A 17,162-nucleotide genomic window follows, 5' to 3' on the forward strand; every position below is an offset into this window, starting at 1 on the left:
TTATCCCCCCAACTTGTTTCGCAATGGAACAGTCCAAAATGAGTGACAGAGAGACTGGAACAAACCAAGGGGGCGAAAGGGGGTGGGGGGGGGGGTGTTTTCACATGTCAGGAGTGCGGATGTATCTGCGAGTGCCGATGTATCTGCGTTCTGTCTCGCACGGCATGGCGGGCACAAACTAGACTTCCCATGCTTTCCCATGAGCTCACTCTTAAACACACATCCCCACACACCCTTACATCCTCTTGCAGTCTGCATTTATTTTTTTTATCTGTCGCTCAGTCACACTCTCAGCCTCCCTCGCCTTTCCTGCTTTCAGCCACATACTGAAATACTACACGCCGCTCATAAGCCTTTCTTCCCTTCCCTTTCTCTCTTTCTCATTACGTCGTTTCTCACCAGCGAGCTGTCTTAATTGTGATTCACTCCACCTGACTTTCCAGCTTCCCTACACAAACAAACAGACTGAACATTTCGGAAGGGCGTAGAGATCAGCTGTCGGCGGGAAATGCGCCTTTGTTCGGCTCAGACGCACGGCCATAAATCACTGCTTTTCTTCCCGCCTTTTCACTCAAGCCAACAGTTGAAGAGGAGGAAATCTGTAGCCTGAGCAGGAACTGTACCGTCACACACACACACACACACACACACACACACACACACACACACACACACACACACACAAACACACACACACACACGCACACACAATTACCATCTTTTACATTTTTTTTTTTTTTTGCGCTGCTCACGTGTGGCAACAGGAAGACATTCATGGAGTGTGTTTGGCTTGTGCCGTGGGTCAGGTGTCAGAGACCAACTCCTGTCTAGCTTAAGTGAAATTGGTTTGATTTGGTTATTGAAGATGCAGGTTTTGTTCTGCAATGCACAGCTCCAGATTATTCTTTCAGGATTAACATAAGTGAGTGTTTAGAGGAACAGCTTCCAGGAATGTGGAGAGAAGTACAAAGGAAACATGATGGGCTGCGTGTCATTTGTAGGTGTGGGCATTCATGTTACTATGTGTTTGTGTGTGTGTGTGTGTGTGTGTGTGTGTGTGTGTGTGTGTGTGTGTGTGTGTGTGTGTGTTAGGTAACTTATAATACACATTTGTGTGTGCTTTCCCATGTCATCTTGATTTTGTGGTGAGGCAAAATTAAAACAATCATGCTCTCCTAACCACCATGTTTATTTATCACCAGTCTCCTTCCACCTGTCTACACACACACACACACACACACACACACACACACACACACACACACTTAACTAGAATGTAAAAAAATCGTCTCCACTAACAATAATTACTGGTGTTACATATTTTTTAATAGTACTACTATTTTTATCACAGCTCTGTTGAATTCTTCAATCTGATGTGTTAATGAATTTTGGGTTAAAGGAGCTCTAAAAGTACCGTAGTACAAGTTCAGAAGATGGGTTTATATTTAATGGCTATACATGATTTGGTGCTTTCTTTTTAAAGAAATACATTCTCCAGTCTCCAGTGTCACTGATTCTGTAAATTTTGGAAAAAACAAAACAAAAAAAAAACTTCAAGAAACAGAAGAAAAAGAGACACTTGTGTCCATAAAAATCACTCCCCATCCAGTTTTCTTTTCCCCTTTTATAAAGCCGCAGTCCAGAATCTACTATACTAATGATGTGGCAATTTCAGAGTTTGTATTGCTTGCTGAAAAAGGTTTCATTTTTGGTTGTGTATTTGCACATTAAACTGAAATATATATCTGTGCTTTTGGGTTGTCAGTTATTTCGATCCTGTGTCCCTCTGCCTGCTTTTGTACAGGTCCTATCTACGTACACTATATGGACAAACGTTTTTGGACAGCTGACCATACTGTGTGTGTGTGTGTGTGTGTGTGTGTGTGTATATATATATATATATATATATATATATATATATATATATATATATAAATGCTCATTCAGCCACAAGGGTTTTTAGAAAAGTCATCTTTCACTCCAAACATGTAAACCATGTCTTCAGGGAGCTTGCTTTGTGCACAGGGACATTGTTATGATGGAACAGTTTTGGGTCTAGAAGTCATGGGAAAATTGAATGGTCCTAAATCCAGAGACATCCTTTACAAGTGTGTGCCTCAAACTTTGTGGGAGCAGTTTGGAGTAAAAAACACATATGACTGATAAAGGCCTGTGTCCTAATACTTTTGCCCATGCCGTTTATTACACCATGCACAACGACGCATTATAGGCTTCACATGTTTTTATTTTCTTTCTTCTCGTTCCGGCTTAAAAATGCTGGAATTAGAAGGATTTTCGTAAATTTCACATTTTCACTAATTTGTGTAGACACTGGCTTGCTTTTTGCAATAAGGGCTGCCATGATCAATTCGTTAGTGACTTCCCTGCGATAGTTGATGTTTTGTTCCCTCTTAAAAGTCAAAGCGATGCTTTAAATCTTTATTCTCCTCACCTTTGACTGCACAGCCTACTTCTTTGATACATGCCTTCAGTTGAAATCACATAAACTTGGCAGGGATGCAGAAATGAGGCATCCATCCTCGATATTCCATAGGCATAAACCAACCCTGATTACAGACCTATTAGTTCATGTATCGACATGCAACTTAATTAATTCGACGTTAAAAAAAAAAAAGAAAGAAAAAAAAAGGGCCTTGACACGGCGCGTGAGTGACGTGCAGGTTTTATGGTAGAATCTCAGTATTGAATCAAGGTGACAGCTTTTTCTTTCAACTGACTGCTTGTCTTTAAAGAGATGAAAGTGAAATCCATCCCCCCGAGGAACTCTGGAGCAGATGTAGTAAGTTGTTTGTGCACGTTTTTATGGTGAAATCTGTATTCGGCACAACAAACAATGTTGTGTATGAGACTGGTATACAGACTTTAATGCGCCAGTAAACTCAAAGTCCCCCCCATACGCATGTATACGGTATGAGGGGTTTTGTCCACCTCCCTATACCAGGTGTAAATCAGTGCTATGTAGCTGTGTGTGTACTGCCTGAAGCAGCAGAGGTAATTCTTGTAATGCTTGTTTTTTTCTGAAGAATTGGACTACATTTGAACTGTGTGACTGTTTTTTTTTTTCTTTTCTTTTCAATCTTATAACACAAGCCCATTTTAGGACCTTGGTAAAACAGCTATTTGGGGAAATTACATCATTTGATATTGCTTGTCAACTAAACCGTGTCTCACACGTCATATCACACTTGTCGAATTTAAAAGTGTTAAATAGGAGATTTGTAGCAGTTTTGCGAAAGAGGTAGCTAATTTCTTTTGTACACCGCTGTCTTTTCCCTAAACTTCACTCTGTTTACTGGCCTGAGAGCTTTTCTTCAATCCACTCTACACTTGTTCCCAAACTTACATTTCCTTTTTAGTCTCAAACCTATTGACTGCACTGTAGCTGACATTTTCAAACACTTTCTCAGCAGATTTTAAACCACAATTTGCGCACAGAGCAACAACAATTTCAGATGCATTGCAAGTGCATTTTGTGGCCATGTGTTTATCTGAGTGCTTGTTGTATTACGAGCAAACCGATCTTTCTTTTTTCTTTTCTTTTCCTATACTATCCTTTTTTCTCTTCTCTTCGCTTCGCTTCTCTTCTCTTCTCTTCTCTTCTCTTCTCTTCATTGTTTTCTCTTCTATTTTCTTCATTTCTCTTCTCTTCTCTCCATTATTTTCTCTTCATCGTTTCTCTTCTCTTCATCATTTTCTTCTCTTCTCTTTGCTTATCTTCTCTTGTCTTCTCTTCTCATTACTTCTCTTCATCATTTTCTATTCTTTTCATTATTTTCTTCTCTTCTCTTCATCATTTTCTCTTCTCTCTCTTCTCTTCTCTCTCTTCTCTTCATCATTTTCTGTTCTCTTCATCATTTTCTCTTCTCTTTTCTTCTCTTTATCACTTTCTCTTCTCTTCATTATTTTCTGTTCTCTTCATCATTTTCTCTTCTCTTCTCTTCTCTTCTCTTCTCTTCATAATTTTCTCTTTTATTCTCTTCACTTCTCTTTTCTACTTTTCTCTTCTCTTCATTTTCTTTTCTCATCTCTTCATCATTTTCTCTTCTCTCTCTCTTCTCTTCTCTTCTCTTCTCTTCTCTTCTCTTCTCTTCTCTTCTCTTCTCTTCTCTTCTACTTGTCCCTCTGATTAGACCAGTGCTTGGACATATGTTATTTTTTCTTTCTTTTTTCCTTTTTTTCAGGTTTTGAGCAGCAGTAGTTTTAGTGAAGATATGCACATGCAAAAGCCAGGAATGCACATGCATGTGGAACACAGAAAAACTGTAGTCAAGTTTATTACAATGCGCTGCCAAAAAAGTATGACAAGCTCAGACTTTAGCCAAATACGGCTCGTAATCCATGAAAACTCATTAACTTTGGCATTTGTTGTTCTTTAGTTTATATTGAGCATGAAGTGCTTTCAACAAATAACATTTTAGCACTCTGGCGCCTCCGCATCTATTTGGGGAAGCAAAATCCCTTTTACGGATAAAGCACCTGGAGCAGCTGCTTAATGGAATAGACTGAATGTTATGTAAATAAACAGCTTGCATTTGAACATGCGAATATGTGTGTGTGTGTGTGTGTGTGTGTGTGTGTGTGTGTGTGTGTGTGTGTGTATGAGAGAGAGTGAGGGAGGGCAGGAGAGAGAGAGAGAAAGATATAGAGAGAACCTTCTGGAGAAAGATCTCAAAGACAGCAGCACAGGTTGAATTTTTGCTAGTCTTAATTTCCTTTAAGTGTGCGGTAACTTCGCTAGTGCTGATTGCGAAAGTGTTGAATGAGTGAAAAGGAGACACTAGAACTTGTTTAGCTGAGGAGAGCAGAAAGACAGCATCTTAGATTTATCTCTTTTACTGCACTATTCATGAAGCTTTTCCATGTCTGCCTCTTACACAGCTGACCGTATCGAATGGCTACTTCAGTGTGCCTGTGGATGAACATCAGCTTTTCTATTCACTTTTGCCAGATATTTTTTCCCCCCGAAATCCAAAAGGTGTAAGAACCTCGAAACACTGAGACAACTATTATAAATTAAATATGAGGCTTCCACTGACTCAGCATAGTTTGCATGCCGAGAAGCTACACCTGAAGTAAAGCTACGCCTTCTTAGTGTTCATCTTATTCAATCAGTCGTACATTCATAATGAATAGTTTTTTAATAATCAGTTGCTTGTGTGATTATATATCAAATGTTTTAGTTAAGGAGTAAAACTTGTTGAAATGTGTAGGAAGTAACCTCCAGGCTGATTCTTTCCCATATAACAAGAAATCTCGGTGTTTTATTCTTCTTATGCCACAGAAATCTGTCAACAGTGACCATTTTATTATTTACTGAATAACAGAGTTTAGAGCTGTGGTGCTTTATGGAAAATTAATCAACACCCCCTGACAGTTATAGATAAAAAATGTAAACATTTTGTGGTAAAAATATACTTAGTGTATACCGCAACTAAGATATACAGCCTATATAGCCAAAGGTTTGTGACCATTGAACCTGTATGCACACATCACATTTGATCTAGTCTCATTCTATATTTGCTGTTTCAATAAGCTCTACTCTTCTGGAAAGGCTTCCCACTAGATTTTGTACTGTGGAAGGGGGGATTTCTGATCATTCAGCCATAAGAGCATTAGTGAGCTCAGGCACCCATTTAAGCCGAGAGGACTCCGAAGGTGTACAGTGGCGTTGAGGTCAAGGCTACTCCAACCTCGGCAAACCATGTCTTTACGGAACTGGTTTTGTGCACAGGGGCATTGTCAATGCAGACACAGGTTTGGGTCTCTTAGTTCCAGTGTAGGGTACCCTTAACGATACGGTATAAAAAGCCGTTGTAGGCAAAGAGAGAGGCATTATGAAGAAATGCATATGGATATGATCATCAGGTGATCGCAAATATTTGGCCATTTAATGTAAATATTGTTTTTTTCTTTAACATATTATTCACCTTATATATAATAACCAAAAATATTTTTGCTTTCTCAACAGATAATTTCTGCTACTTTGACCTTTTTTTTCTATCGTCATCTAATCAGTCTGAAGACGAAACTGTCTTAATTCCTCTACTAAGAAAAGATACCTGTACACGGTATTTTGCTCTGACACTTTTAGAAGGAAGCTAATTCTGTGCGTAGAGCGGGACCACACACTTTTGCGGCGAGGCGGACGTTTCGATTCCATCATTGTTTTTTTGTAAACACAAGCCTCCTGAGCCGAGGAGCTGAAGTCATGCAATGACAAACACCATTAGGTGAAAAAGAAATTTCCATCTCATTGCCACGGTGTTATTGTTTACTTTGTTATACGTGTCCTAATATGGTTATCTGGCTGTTGAAAGCCGCGAGGGTAGAGGCCGGGGGCCGGAGAGGGGAAACACAGCACTCAAACTGCCACTTAGACAATAAAAACTCAATGTCATGTCTTTTCACTGTTACTGTGCGGGTGAATTAGTGAATCACCACACAGACCCTGCTTCTATTTAGTGTCTTTTTGGCCGTGTGTTTTATTGTTGAATTTCTTCGCTCTTTCTCTCTCTCTCTCTCTCTCTCTCTCTCTCTCTCTCTCTCTGAAAGGCTCATCAGTACTTCAGTATCTAATTGTCTCTTTACAGTGTTTCTCAGCAGGGATACAGGATGTTACATTCCACCACAACTCAATATTGACTGCCCATTATTTATCAGTCTTCTCACTGCTTCTGCTTCTAAGAAATGTCCTTCAGTTAGCCTGCTGGAAGGGGAATTGCTTGAGAACAGATGCACCCTTAAATCATTTGGTTGAACCTGATCTTTCAGACCTGTAGCCTTTCTTTGATTTCAAGTTCAGAGAAGCTCTTTTATATTTTTTTACAGGAATTGTTATTACAAACTTTTGATTACCCCCAAGCATTTATTTATTTATTTTTGTATTTTAATTTTTTTTATCACATCTCAGGTGTGTAAGGGCTGGAAAGCTTAAACTCTTTCTCCTCTTCTTTGTGGCTTATAAAGTGTGTCTAGCTTCACCTCGTGTCTCTGGTATTTACCCAGAGTTATCTGCAGCAGCAGCTGAATGGCATTCTGGGACACCGAGGAATCTCGAATGTCAATCTCCATAACCTGAGATGAGGATCAAATACTTCATGATGTATAACCTTATCTTTCAGAATGATTTAATAATACCAGTTCAAATAGAGATTTACGCTCCAGCTTTTATTGTCGTTAACATATCGTTTTCATTTCTTTACAAACGGAACGGACAGGTTTTAAGGGTTTTTTAAAGTACGTCTTTTTTTTTTTTTTTTTTTTTTTACTTTCTGGTGCTTAAAGATTTCACATTTTCTTTCAATCGTTTATGTATTACAGGTAGTCATCGACTTACGACCACGATTGGGACCGACAGACCGGTCATAACACGATTTGGTCATAAGTAGAGTAGGCTATATGTACAGTACTGTGAAATTATGCCAGAAACTGGTAAAAAAAAAATAACGTACGCCGCGGCTAGTAAAGGCGAATGGTCGTAAGTTGCATAGGTCGTATGTCGGCGACAACCTGTATTGACTATAGTGAATGGTCACTTTAGTTTAATTGAAATCTTAATAATCCAGAAACAAGTTAGTGGACGATTCAGGAATAAAAAAGCTTTAAAGTCAAAATATTATACATATTTGCCTATTTTTTAAAGTTGGATATTTTACATAATACATTTGTATCGAGGTGCTTTGAGAAAACTTTTCTTCGACTCTTGGGGCATCAGTTTCATTGGCTGCCTGCTTTCATTTTAACCAAGCAGGAGCCCCAACTGATTCCACTTGATTCATTTTGGTTTTCAATCAACTATCGAGTGTTCTTCAGATTTGGCTGGAATTAAAGCCTGAGGCCACACCCATTAGACCCATTAACCCATCAGAACCTGTGATTGACCTGAAAGTGAAATCCAATAAACAAGAACTCCTGCTGTTTACTCCGTGTAGTACATGCAATAATTGCAGCTTTAAACACAACGATCAGAAACGCTGTGGTGAGAAACCACTATAGAAATTGATAATCACTGCCGTGTACCGGTCCTAAACGCACGCACTGTCCTTTCCCGAGCACGCCCAGTAAGTGCACATTATATAAATTCTTGTCATTTCTCAGCATAGAGACAGACATAAGTAACCCGTATTGATTTTGACATTACAAAATTGTAAGCAATAACCATGATAACAGTGGCTATAAAACCCTAGCTCTAATTACGCTCTATTTCACGCTATCCATTAGCGGAGGCGTTTTAATACGCCGATGATACAAAAGTTCATAAATTTTTACACACGTGTAAATAACTCGTCTGTAGCAGAAACCCCAGCATCCCAGAGAGGGTTTTGGCGTGTGTTAAGCTGAGGGGTGGTGCTATTGCGCGCCTCTCGACACCCTTAATGAACTTGCTGTGCTGGTTGTTTGCTGATATTTCAAGGTCAGTTTCTGAGAATGGCGGCAGCTTTTTTCTTGTAAACATGTTTATGGCTGCAGACGTGTAAACATGGCAAGCGTGTAGAGGTGGGGTGAGGCGGGACCGGTTTATCCTTTATACTGTTGTTTACAAGGAGACCTGAGGGAGCGCATGCAAAAAAAAATATAATAATAATAAAAAAAAAGGGGGCACTTTTGCAGGCATGTGGAACTCGCAAGAAGAGGCTGCAAAAGTGTGAATTCGAATCGAAAGCCTCTGCTCACACGGCACACAAACATTAAATATAAATTAATAGATTGTAGTCAGACCACATCTTCAGGCGGGTGGGGGGCGGCTGGTGGGGTGGAGGGGCAAAATTTATGTCGCTGGCCAGCAGGCGTGAAGGTGCATTTGGACTTAGTGTCCTCTAATTAGAAGTGAGATATTAGCATTTCATAGGGATTTAAGCAGCGAAGAGGCTAGCGCTCATCACACAGCCTCACACAACACACACACACACACACACACACACACACACGACACCGCTTCTATTTCGCTCGCTCACCTGCATGTAATGAGCGCCGTCATTAGTTGATGGAGGGGAATCTGCCCTGCGTCTACCTTGAAAGGCTCGTCATTTACATACTTCTTAGAAACAGGGTCTTTAATGGATTCCTCAATGAATAAAATGTCACTTGTTTGAATTTTGAAGAGTCTCTGATAAAGTGCTCGGCCCGGTGTCGTTCGAGATCAGGGGACATGCAAGGAAGGGACATGGCACGAACCATCGTCTTCAAATGTAACCTACGCCTACTGCTACTTTAACATATCAGGGGAAGATGAAGGAGAATATACAGCTCAACTTTCTGCACACAGACCAAAACATGTACAGCAGTATTGGATGATCAGGGCAGTTTGGTGTCATAGAGGAGATTTGTGGTCGTAGCCCAATGAAATCGACTAAAATCTGTGTTCTCATTAGTCCAGTGGGTTTATCATGAGATAATGTTGAGAGGATTTGTAAGAGACAGAATTATGGGATGTTTTCACCTCTCTGAGCTTTTACAGAGTTCCCTCTGCCAGTCTGATAATAATAATGTTAGTAAGGAGAAATCTGTGATAGAGCCGAGGTGTTGAAATTGTTTTTCTTTTTTTTTTTTTTTAACCTTTAAACTGTAGTTTATAAGCTGTTAGATACAGCACTTTTGCTCACCCTTCACTCTCTCTCTCTCTCTCTCTCTCTCTCTCTCTCTCTCTCTCTCTCTCTCACTTGCTTGCCCGCTTTCTTCCTCCAGATCAGGCGTGAAGTGATTAGTGTTTTATTGATTAGCTCCCAAAGTGGCAAGTGTGGGAAATTACACCTTTGATCAGAGCATGTATGGGAAATGAAAGCTGAGGGTGTGAAGGCCTTCCCCGTACACAAACACAAACACACACACACACACACACACACACACACACACACACACACACACAAACACACACACACGTCAAGCAGCTGTGTCAGGAGTTGTTGTCTGTGCGGTGGGTTCAAACAGAGCAGCTCGTCATTGCCCTCCCCGCCGAAAACACATATTTGTTTTGCCTGTTTTCATTCCGCATCTACACACACTGATTACAGCTCTTCATTAGCGAAAATTGGGTATTTGTTTTAAACTTTCACCAATCACTTTCATATGCTAATTACGGCGTAATTTAATTTGAGTCCCCGTAATGATGATGCCATTAATATGGACATAAACGATGCTGTTAAGCGGAGAGTAATCTCATTTGCATACTGTACATGCCAGTAAATTAGAGGTCTTTTTGCTGCTCGGTTTCAGCTCTAATTTTCCACCCCTCTTCACACACACACACACACACACACACACACACACACACACACACACACACAATCTCTCTCTCTCTCTCTCTCTCTCTCTCTCTCTCTCTCTCTCTCTCTCTCTCTCTCTCTCTCAGCTTTGTGCCTAATAACAGGGCCTCCTTGTTTGATGTTCGAGAGCTGAATCTACACTCCAAACCAACTTGCAGTGTGTAACGCATAAAGCGTCCTCATTATCACCCCTGACTGCGCCTTTCGTATTCTTACATGGAATTAATTTTTTTTTTTTACTTTATTGCACGTTTATTCCTTCTTTTCTGCTTTTGTGTCCCCACCTCTTATTTCCGTGTTTGTGTTGCCCTGGTGTGTAAGACATTAAAGTTCCAGAGCAGCATGCTAGTTAGACTTTCTCTCGCTGACCATCGTTTTGATCACAAAGAGCGAGATTCGTGCGCTGTGATGTGAGTCATACATGGCAGGATCGAGCACACGTTTCTCGAATTTCTTTTTACCTTAGCGTGAAGGCGCCGGCGCCGTAACGCGTCCACGGTACACTTTACATCTTAATTCCCTTTCATCTGTAGTCCTGTAGTACTCTTTTTTCATGGGAGATGGATCGGGAGGGAAAACATCGAAAGCATCTTTCTTTCCCGAACGTAAGAACTCTACAGTGGCTCTGTTTCAGAGGTTCCTGTCAACAGGCGCACATTTCGTTTAGCAAATGGCATCCTTGTTAATAATGACCGAAGGCGAGTTCAAATGAAGCATTCATTCACTAGCTTTCTATCCGAGGCAGCCGATTTCCCTTTTGCGTCGCAATAAAACGGCGTGTCTCCTGTGAGCGTGCCTCTGGTTTTCTTTTGTATTTTACAGAAGTGAGCGGTTTTATAGACTCCACGCCGACAGCGCGCTTGCCCTTCAGAGCGGATGCTTTCCTGCCATTTTGGCCCATCAAGAATATTATTTCCCCGCCAACCAATTTTCTCTGTTCGGCTCTAATTGGCTCCATAAATCTGGTGGGGTGGAGGAAGAGGGATGTTTCGGTGTCTCGGAGTGTAATCCTCACCCTTATTTACCAATTCATTAAGATTCATTGATGCGGGCTGGGCCGAGAGGAAATGACAGCATAAATCAGGGCTCCGGCATAATGACCCTAATCAGACGGGAATTGCACAAAATGTCATGATGAACTATGTCCTTGTGTTAGCGCCCACTGTACGTTGTCATTGGACTTGCTTTATGGGTGCGAGGAGGCTTCCTGACACGGGCTGTATTTAACACAACAAAAAAGAGCTGTTAAAAAAAAAAAAAAAAAAAGCAGATGTGGGATTCATACAAGCCATCACAGTGTTTTGCCCTTCGTTGGCTTTTTTTTTTTTTTTTTTGGCTGCTTACTAAATGATGTGGATGTCACATGATATATTAAAGGGTGTCACTTCTGCAGGACCGCAGCACTGGAGAACCTTCGTTTGTTTGTTTAGTAATTTTTTTTCCTCTCTTTAGAAACAATAACAACAAGGAGAAAGTACAATAATACACTTGTATGTGTTTCCCTCCGATTGACACCCATGCAGTAACCCACCTCCGTAAATCCCCCCAGCCCCCACAATAACCATTTCAACCCAAGTTAAAATATACATTGAAATAATGATTAGAAGAAAAGAAGGTGGTAAAATTTAACGTGGGAGAAAGAAAGAACGAATTAGTTAATGAACAAGCGAATGGATGAATGAATGAATAAATGAATAAATGAAGATAGTTGCCTGGTGTTCATACTGAAAGGAGGATCTTGCAGCGCTCCATGTGTTCTAAGGAAAGTTACATTTGTGGTTAGTTGAAACATTTTATTGACTGTGACATAAAATGGTGTAGGTGATTGCATTTAAACCGATTTGTCTCTCCATACATTCTGATTATAACGATCAAGTAGGAGAGAGAGTCCATATTTTTTTTAAAGTACGTCATTGTTTTTTTTCAAGAATAATATCGGACCACGCATCCCCACTGAAGCCCTAGGTGGTTTTGGTGAGCTCCATTCCATCACCATCCTTCTTTTGTGAACCTTATTTTAAAACTCATCAGCTGTAGTGCATGGATTGAATGTGGTGTGTCGAAATGGGCATACACAACAGTACGTGTTTTTTTTAAACCTGTTGCTGTGTCATCAACTACATAAACCCAATCTAGAAGAGGGGGTTTTTAGATCTTGGCTATGAAGACCTGAGAGGAATGACTCAAGAGGTGTTCCCGCTGATGTTTAGCTCTTACTGCAGCAAACGATTCCTCCCTTCAAATATACTGGATTTTTCTAAACACTTGTTTACGTCCATAAGACCATACAATGCTTGCGAAACAGTTTGTTCCATAAAGGAAGCCGTCCATCCCGCAACCAACCCCCCACCCCCAGACACAGTCACACACTCTGAATTGCAGTTTACACACATGAATCTCCCAAGCAGAACAATCAGGTTCACGTTAAACATTAAAAGTAACTATTCGCCACCAGATAACCATCCTAACAAACCTGGAGTCGCATTTCCGCGTCATTATTTGTTTATGAAGGTTAATGATTGTGTCAGGCAATCAATGGGCCTCTTTATCTCGTTGTGCGAGCAATTGCAAACAAACAGCTGAGAGACGGGCACCTGCACCGGACCTATCACTTTCAGCAGCGCTTTTCACAAACAACCCACTGTTCAGTATCATTTAGGTGATAGGGCAAAGCAAACCGCCCTGCAGCTCACCACGAAACACACTGCGAAAATGTTACATTCTCTCCTCAAGTGGGTCCTGAAGACAACCGAGGTGTAAAATAACCCAAGTGACTTTGCACTGCAATTTCAGGTAATCTGTTTTTTTTTTTTTTTTTCCTTTATTCTTTTTCAATGAGGAAATTCCTGTGATGTGCATTCCTTGCATGCTCATCTTTCGAAATGCTCCCCTATCAGTTATGATGTGAATGTTCCCGCATTGTTTGACGTGCCAGTATGCCACCATTCTTGTCAACCTGGTTTTAAGACAAATGGTTCTCAGCCTGAATTACACTTTTTATCAATTTATTATTTCTTCCTTTTTGAAATTAGTTGACACCAGAGCTGTGCAACTGGTTCCGCCTACTCCCCAAGACTGTGTTACTAATAATATCTTCCCTCTGATACGCTGGTCCCGCTGTATTAATCAGAGAAAGTGCGTAGAATTTGAACTTTGCTTCTCGAGAAAACACAAGCGGCATATTTCCAACCCCTGAAAGTAAAGCGGGGGGGGTTCCCTGTATGCATTTCATGGAGCCACGATTGAAAACGGCACAATTGTAAACGATATTATACAATAAGCAATTGGCGCGATCTCACCGGACATGGATGGTGGCTGTTTTTATTTCCAGCTTGTGCGTGTTAATTCGACAGCTCAAATTCTTTTTTTTACCGAAAGAGCTACAGGGAGATTGACTTCTAGGCGCCGTTTTTATTTCTCCCAGAATGCACCGCTGCCGCAGGAGCGAATGGCCGCGTCCTCTCCGCTAGGGCGCTGTTAATCCCCAGTCGTGGGCAAACAACAGTGATCAAAGTCACTTGAAGGAGAGCGGCTCAGGAGTACACTGTAACCCGCTTGCGATTCGAGTCCCACATCCTGGACTTGCCATTCCTGCATTAAAACTCATTAGTCCTTCTCTTATTTACCTCAGTCTCTGTTGGCTGTTGTGCTAAAAATACCATGGCCTGCCTTACTTTGCTACGTTCCATTATTGTCCCATCGCGACGGGTTTCTCGCTCACGCGCCCGTCTCTCTGACTCGTACACCGGCATAGATTTATGGTACAGAGACAAAAAAACCTATCTCATCTCCTGAAATTATGTATCTATTTAGCCTCTCCCCTGGAGTTGCGCATCTTCACCCAGCATTTTTACTGTTTATTTCGATGGGCTTGCGGCGTTGATAATAGGTCTGTATTTATATGAATCACGGCGTGCGACGTTACAGGATGTTGCGGCCCTGTTTTGTGTAGATGCGCCGTTAATACATTCGCGTCTAAATTTCACGCATGAGGATCCTATTACGCACCTCTCAATGTGAAATAAATATGTGCACAGCCCCTCAGTCATTTGTTTCTTGCCTCTTCAAAATGCACATAAATGGATTTGGAAGGCTAAATGAAATGAGCGCAGGGAGCGAGGCAGAGAGAAGCCCGAGCACGGCAACAAGAGCGATGCCTCATATACAGCGATATCTACAGATACAGCGAAAGATGAAAAATTCACAGATCGAGCCACTTCCTAAACCGTGCTAACGTGTTGGAACAAGGTCTCTAGTCATTATCATTGCATTGTTCATGGCCACGATGCGAGAGGTGAACAGTGTCAGCCTTTTTTAGCCAACTGGTTTTGATGGATAAATATTAAAATATGAAGTAAATGACATAATATGCTAATAGCACACTAGTGAAGTGCACCTACTCTCGAATGCTCTTAAATTTTTATTGCTGTTTCATTAAGCACCGTTAGAATCGCATGGCATGTTGCATCAGAAAGGCAGTTTTGCACTTTAGAACTTTCTGACTTAGTATGTATTAGCACCGACGTTCATCATTTGATACCGTTTAATATTTATAACTGCTTGACAAATAAGGCGAATGATTGTCACCGCATTTCCCAACTTAAGTTGAACCCTCGACTAAAGCAGAGAAGATAACCTCGGCTTGGTTGTCACTGGTGCAGATCACCAACAGCTGGGCTTTGCCACCGTTAATGCCTCTTCAAATGTCAGAAGAACGACTGTTTGTTTGCCTGCCGTTTCTCCCCCAGCTGTTTGTTCTAGAAGGGCCATGTTTACATCGACCTTGGTTCTCCCAACAATCTCTCTCTCTCTCTCTCTCTCTCTCTCTCTCTCTCTCTCTCTCTCTCTCTCTTCCTGTCTCTCCCTTCTCTCAATCCTGAAGTATGTTTGCATTTAGACCTGCCCTCAGTGTCACCTATGCGACCTGTTGATCATTCCACCTGGTTAATGTTAAATTGATCTTTGCAAGAAGACGTGTTTGTTCATAAACACAAGGGGAGAAAGGCAAAAAAAAAAAAAAAAACGCCTTTTCCACCCTCCCCTTTGTTTACCGTAACCATGGCAGCAATCAGTCATTAAACAAATAGCATGCTTTGTTTGCCAGAGCAACATGGCCTAGTGTTGGCCCTAAAAGGGTTGAAAGCAAACTTAAGAAGAAGGAGGGGGGGGATATGTGTTGTGAGAGAAAGATTCAAAAATAAAAATCTACTGTCACACCTGCCTTGAAACACAGTTATCGCCTTATCCGGTGAATCAGATACACGTGCCGCGAAGTCTCCGCTTTTGTTTTTTTTTATGTGGCAGACTCTTTTATTCAAAGAGGCAAATCCGAACACCGAGTTGTGACAGTGAGGGGACATGAGGGGCCATAAATGCCACTCACCGAGCAGTAAAACTATCAATAGTACTTGGTATCTTCCATGTTATCTTACAATGAAGTGCTAAAGTAACGCGTTTGATCAACAAGGGCCCTCAATGATATCACCAGGCCAGCAGCATGAAAAAAAAAGAGAGAGTGCTGAGCGATTTTCAGTCCTAATATTCAAGTGCTCACATAAGAGCTGAGGCTTTAGCCAGATTGCTCAGAGTTGGCTGAATTTGTTTAGCCATTTTGGATCTACAAAGGCGACGAGACCGGTTCGTAGGCGAAGTACCATGCTGCGAGGGTGTCACAATATGCGTTCCGCATCCTGAGACTCTCAAGTCAAGTAAAGTCGAGAGTCAAGAAGCGTTTATAGCCATTTCAACCATATAAAGCTGACGCGGTAAAACAGACCTGAACCCTGGCGCTACCTAAAGCAACATAGAGCTACGCCACACTACGCATGCTCTGCGTCCTTGTGTTGTGTGTTTGCACTGTCTTTTGCCTGCGCAAACACACAACACAAGACAGTGTGGGACGGATACACAAAACACATAATAGCAGCGATCAGTAAACCTACTGTATAAAGAGAGAACTATAAACAAAAGTGTATTTCTAAACATAAACACAATGTTGTGCACAAACAGCAAGAGCAGCGATCAAGAGTTACGCACAACAGCATGTAAACAGTTATAATATGGTTATAATATAAAACCGCGCCGGCGTCTCCACTTCTGCGTCTCCAGAAGACATCGGATGTTTCTTGTGGCGTGGATTTTGACTGTTGAATTTAAACATCCTTTATTCTATAAAATACTGGTAGGTTCTACTGCTGATGGTCAGCGTGCGGTGGATCAAAATGTCCAGCAATGCGACTTTGATGGCTAAACAGCTGATAGCGCTTTGCTCCGAGTGGTACGCCGCCCTGTGACGCAGCACGACCAGCAGCACCGTTTGCTCTCAGAGGAAGTATGATGGTAGTCTTTTCCCTCCAGTAATCAGTGTCGTATGTTAGGGAAGAACTGTCTGGTGGGTGGAAATTGGCCAAGGGTGAAGTGTGGAGAAAAGTCAGGGGAAGTTTACACGTAGATTTGTGTTGTACATGTGCAGCCCTGAGAGTTTCAGAGACGATCATGGCAGTTTGGTGTTCAAACTGCTAAAAGAGGTATAACGCGTTGCTGGGGATCTTTGATCTTTCTTTATTCTGTTTTTTTGTCAGTTCATTTTTACCATTCGTGTGGAACGAATACACGTTTTTTATTTTGTATTTATTTATGTCGTAGCCAAAATGCAGCTGCACACACCAGATGGAAAAAAAAAAGTCCCCCAAAACAACCTGGGACGCTCTCACACCTTTTCATTGCTGTTGTGATGTCTGGTCTGTCAGCCAAGCTGAACCTAAACAACGGCCTCGGAGTGTCCGGATGGTTTTGTCTCTGCCTTTTGTGTCTCCTTATCCAGCGTTTAAGAATGCAGTGCTTTTGTTGAGGTCTGCTGTATACAAGGAGCTCGCCGAG

At 41.4% G+C, this 17,162-nt stretch overlaps 1 protein-coding gene across 13 annotated transcripts in view; it reads left to right on the forward strand.

Moving 5' to 3' along the window:
* The window catches only part of foxp1b (forkhead box P1b), a 158,610-nt gene that overhangs the window by 55,341 nt on the left and 86,107 nt on the right, over window positions 1–17,162 (forward strand). Inside the window, exon 1 of one of the 13 annotated variants that reach the window (XM_046857888.1) lies at window positions 12,953–13,076. The exons of the other annotated variants lie outside the window; for them this stretch is intronic. The gene's annotated coding sequence lies outside the window, so the exon portion shown is untranslated. Of the gene's footprint in view, window positions 1–12,952; window positions 13,077–17,162 lie in introns of those variants that run through there. 13 annotated transcript variants of the gene reach the window in all.

Source organism: Silurus meridionalis, chromosome 1 (genome assembly GCF_014805685.1).
Source record: "Silurus meridionalis isolate SWU-2019-XX chromosome 1, ASM1480568v1, whole genome shotgun sequence".
Taxonomy (NCBI): Eukaryota; Metazoa; Chordata; class Actinopteri; order Siluriformes; family Siluridae; genus Silurus; species Silurus meridionalis.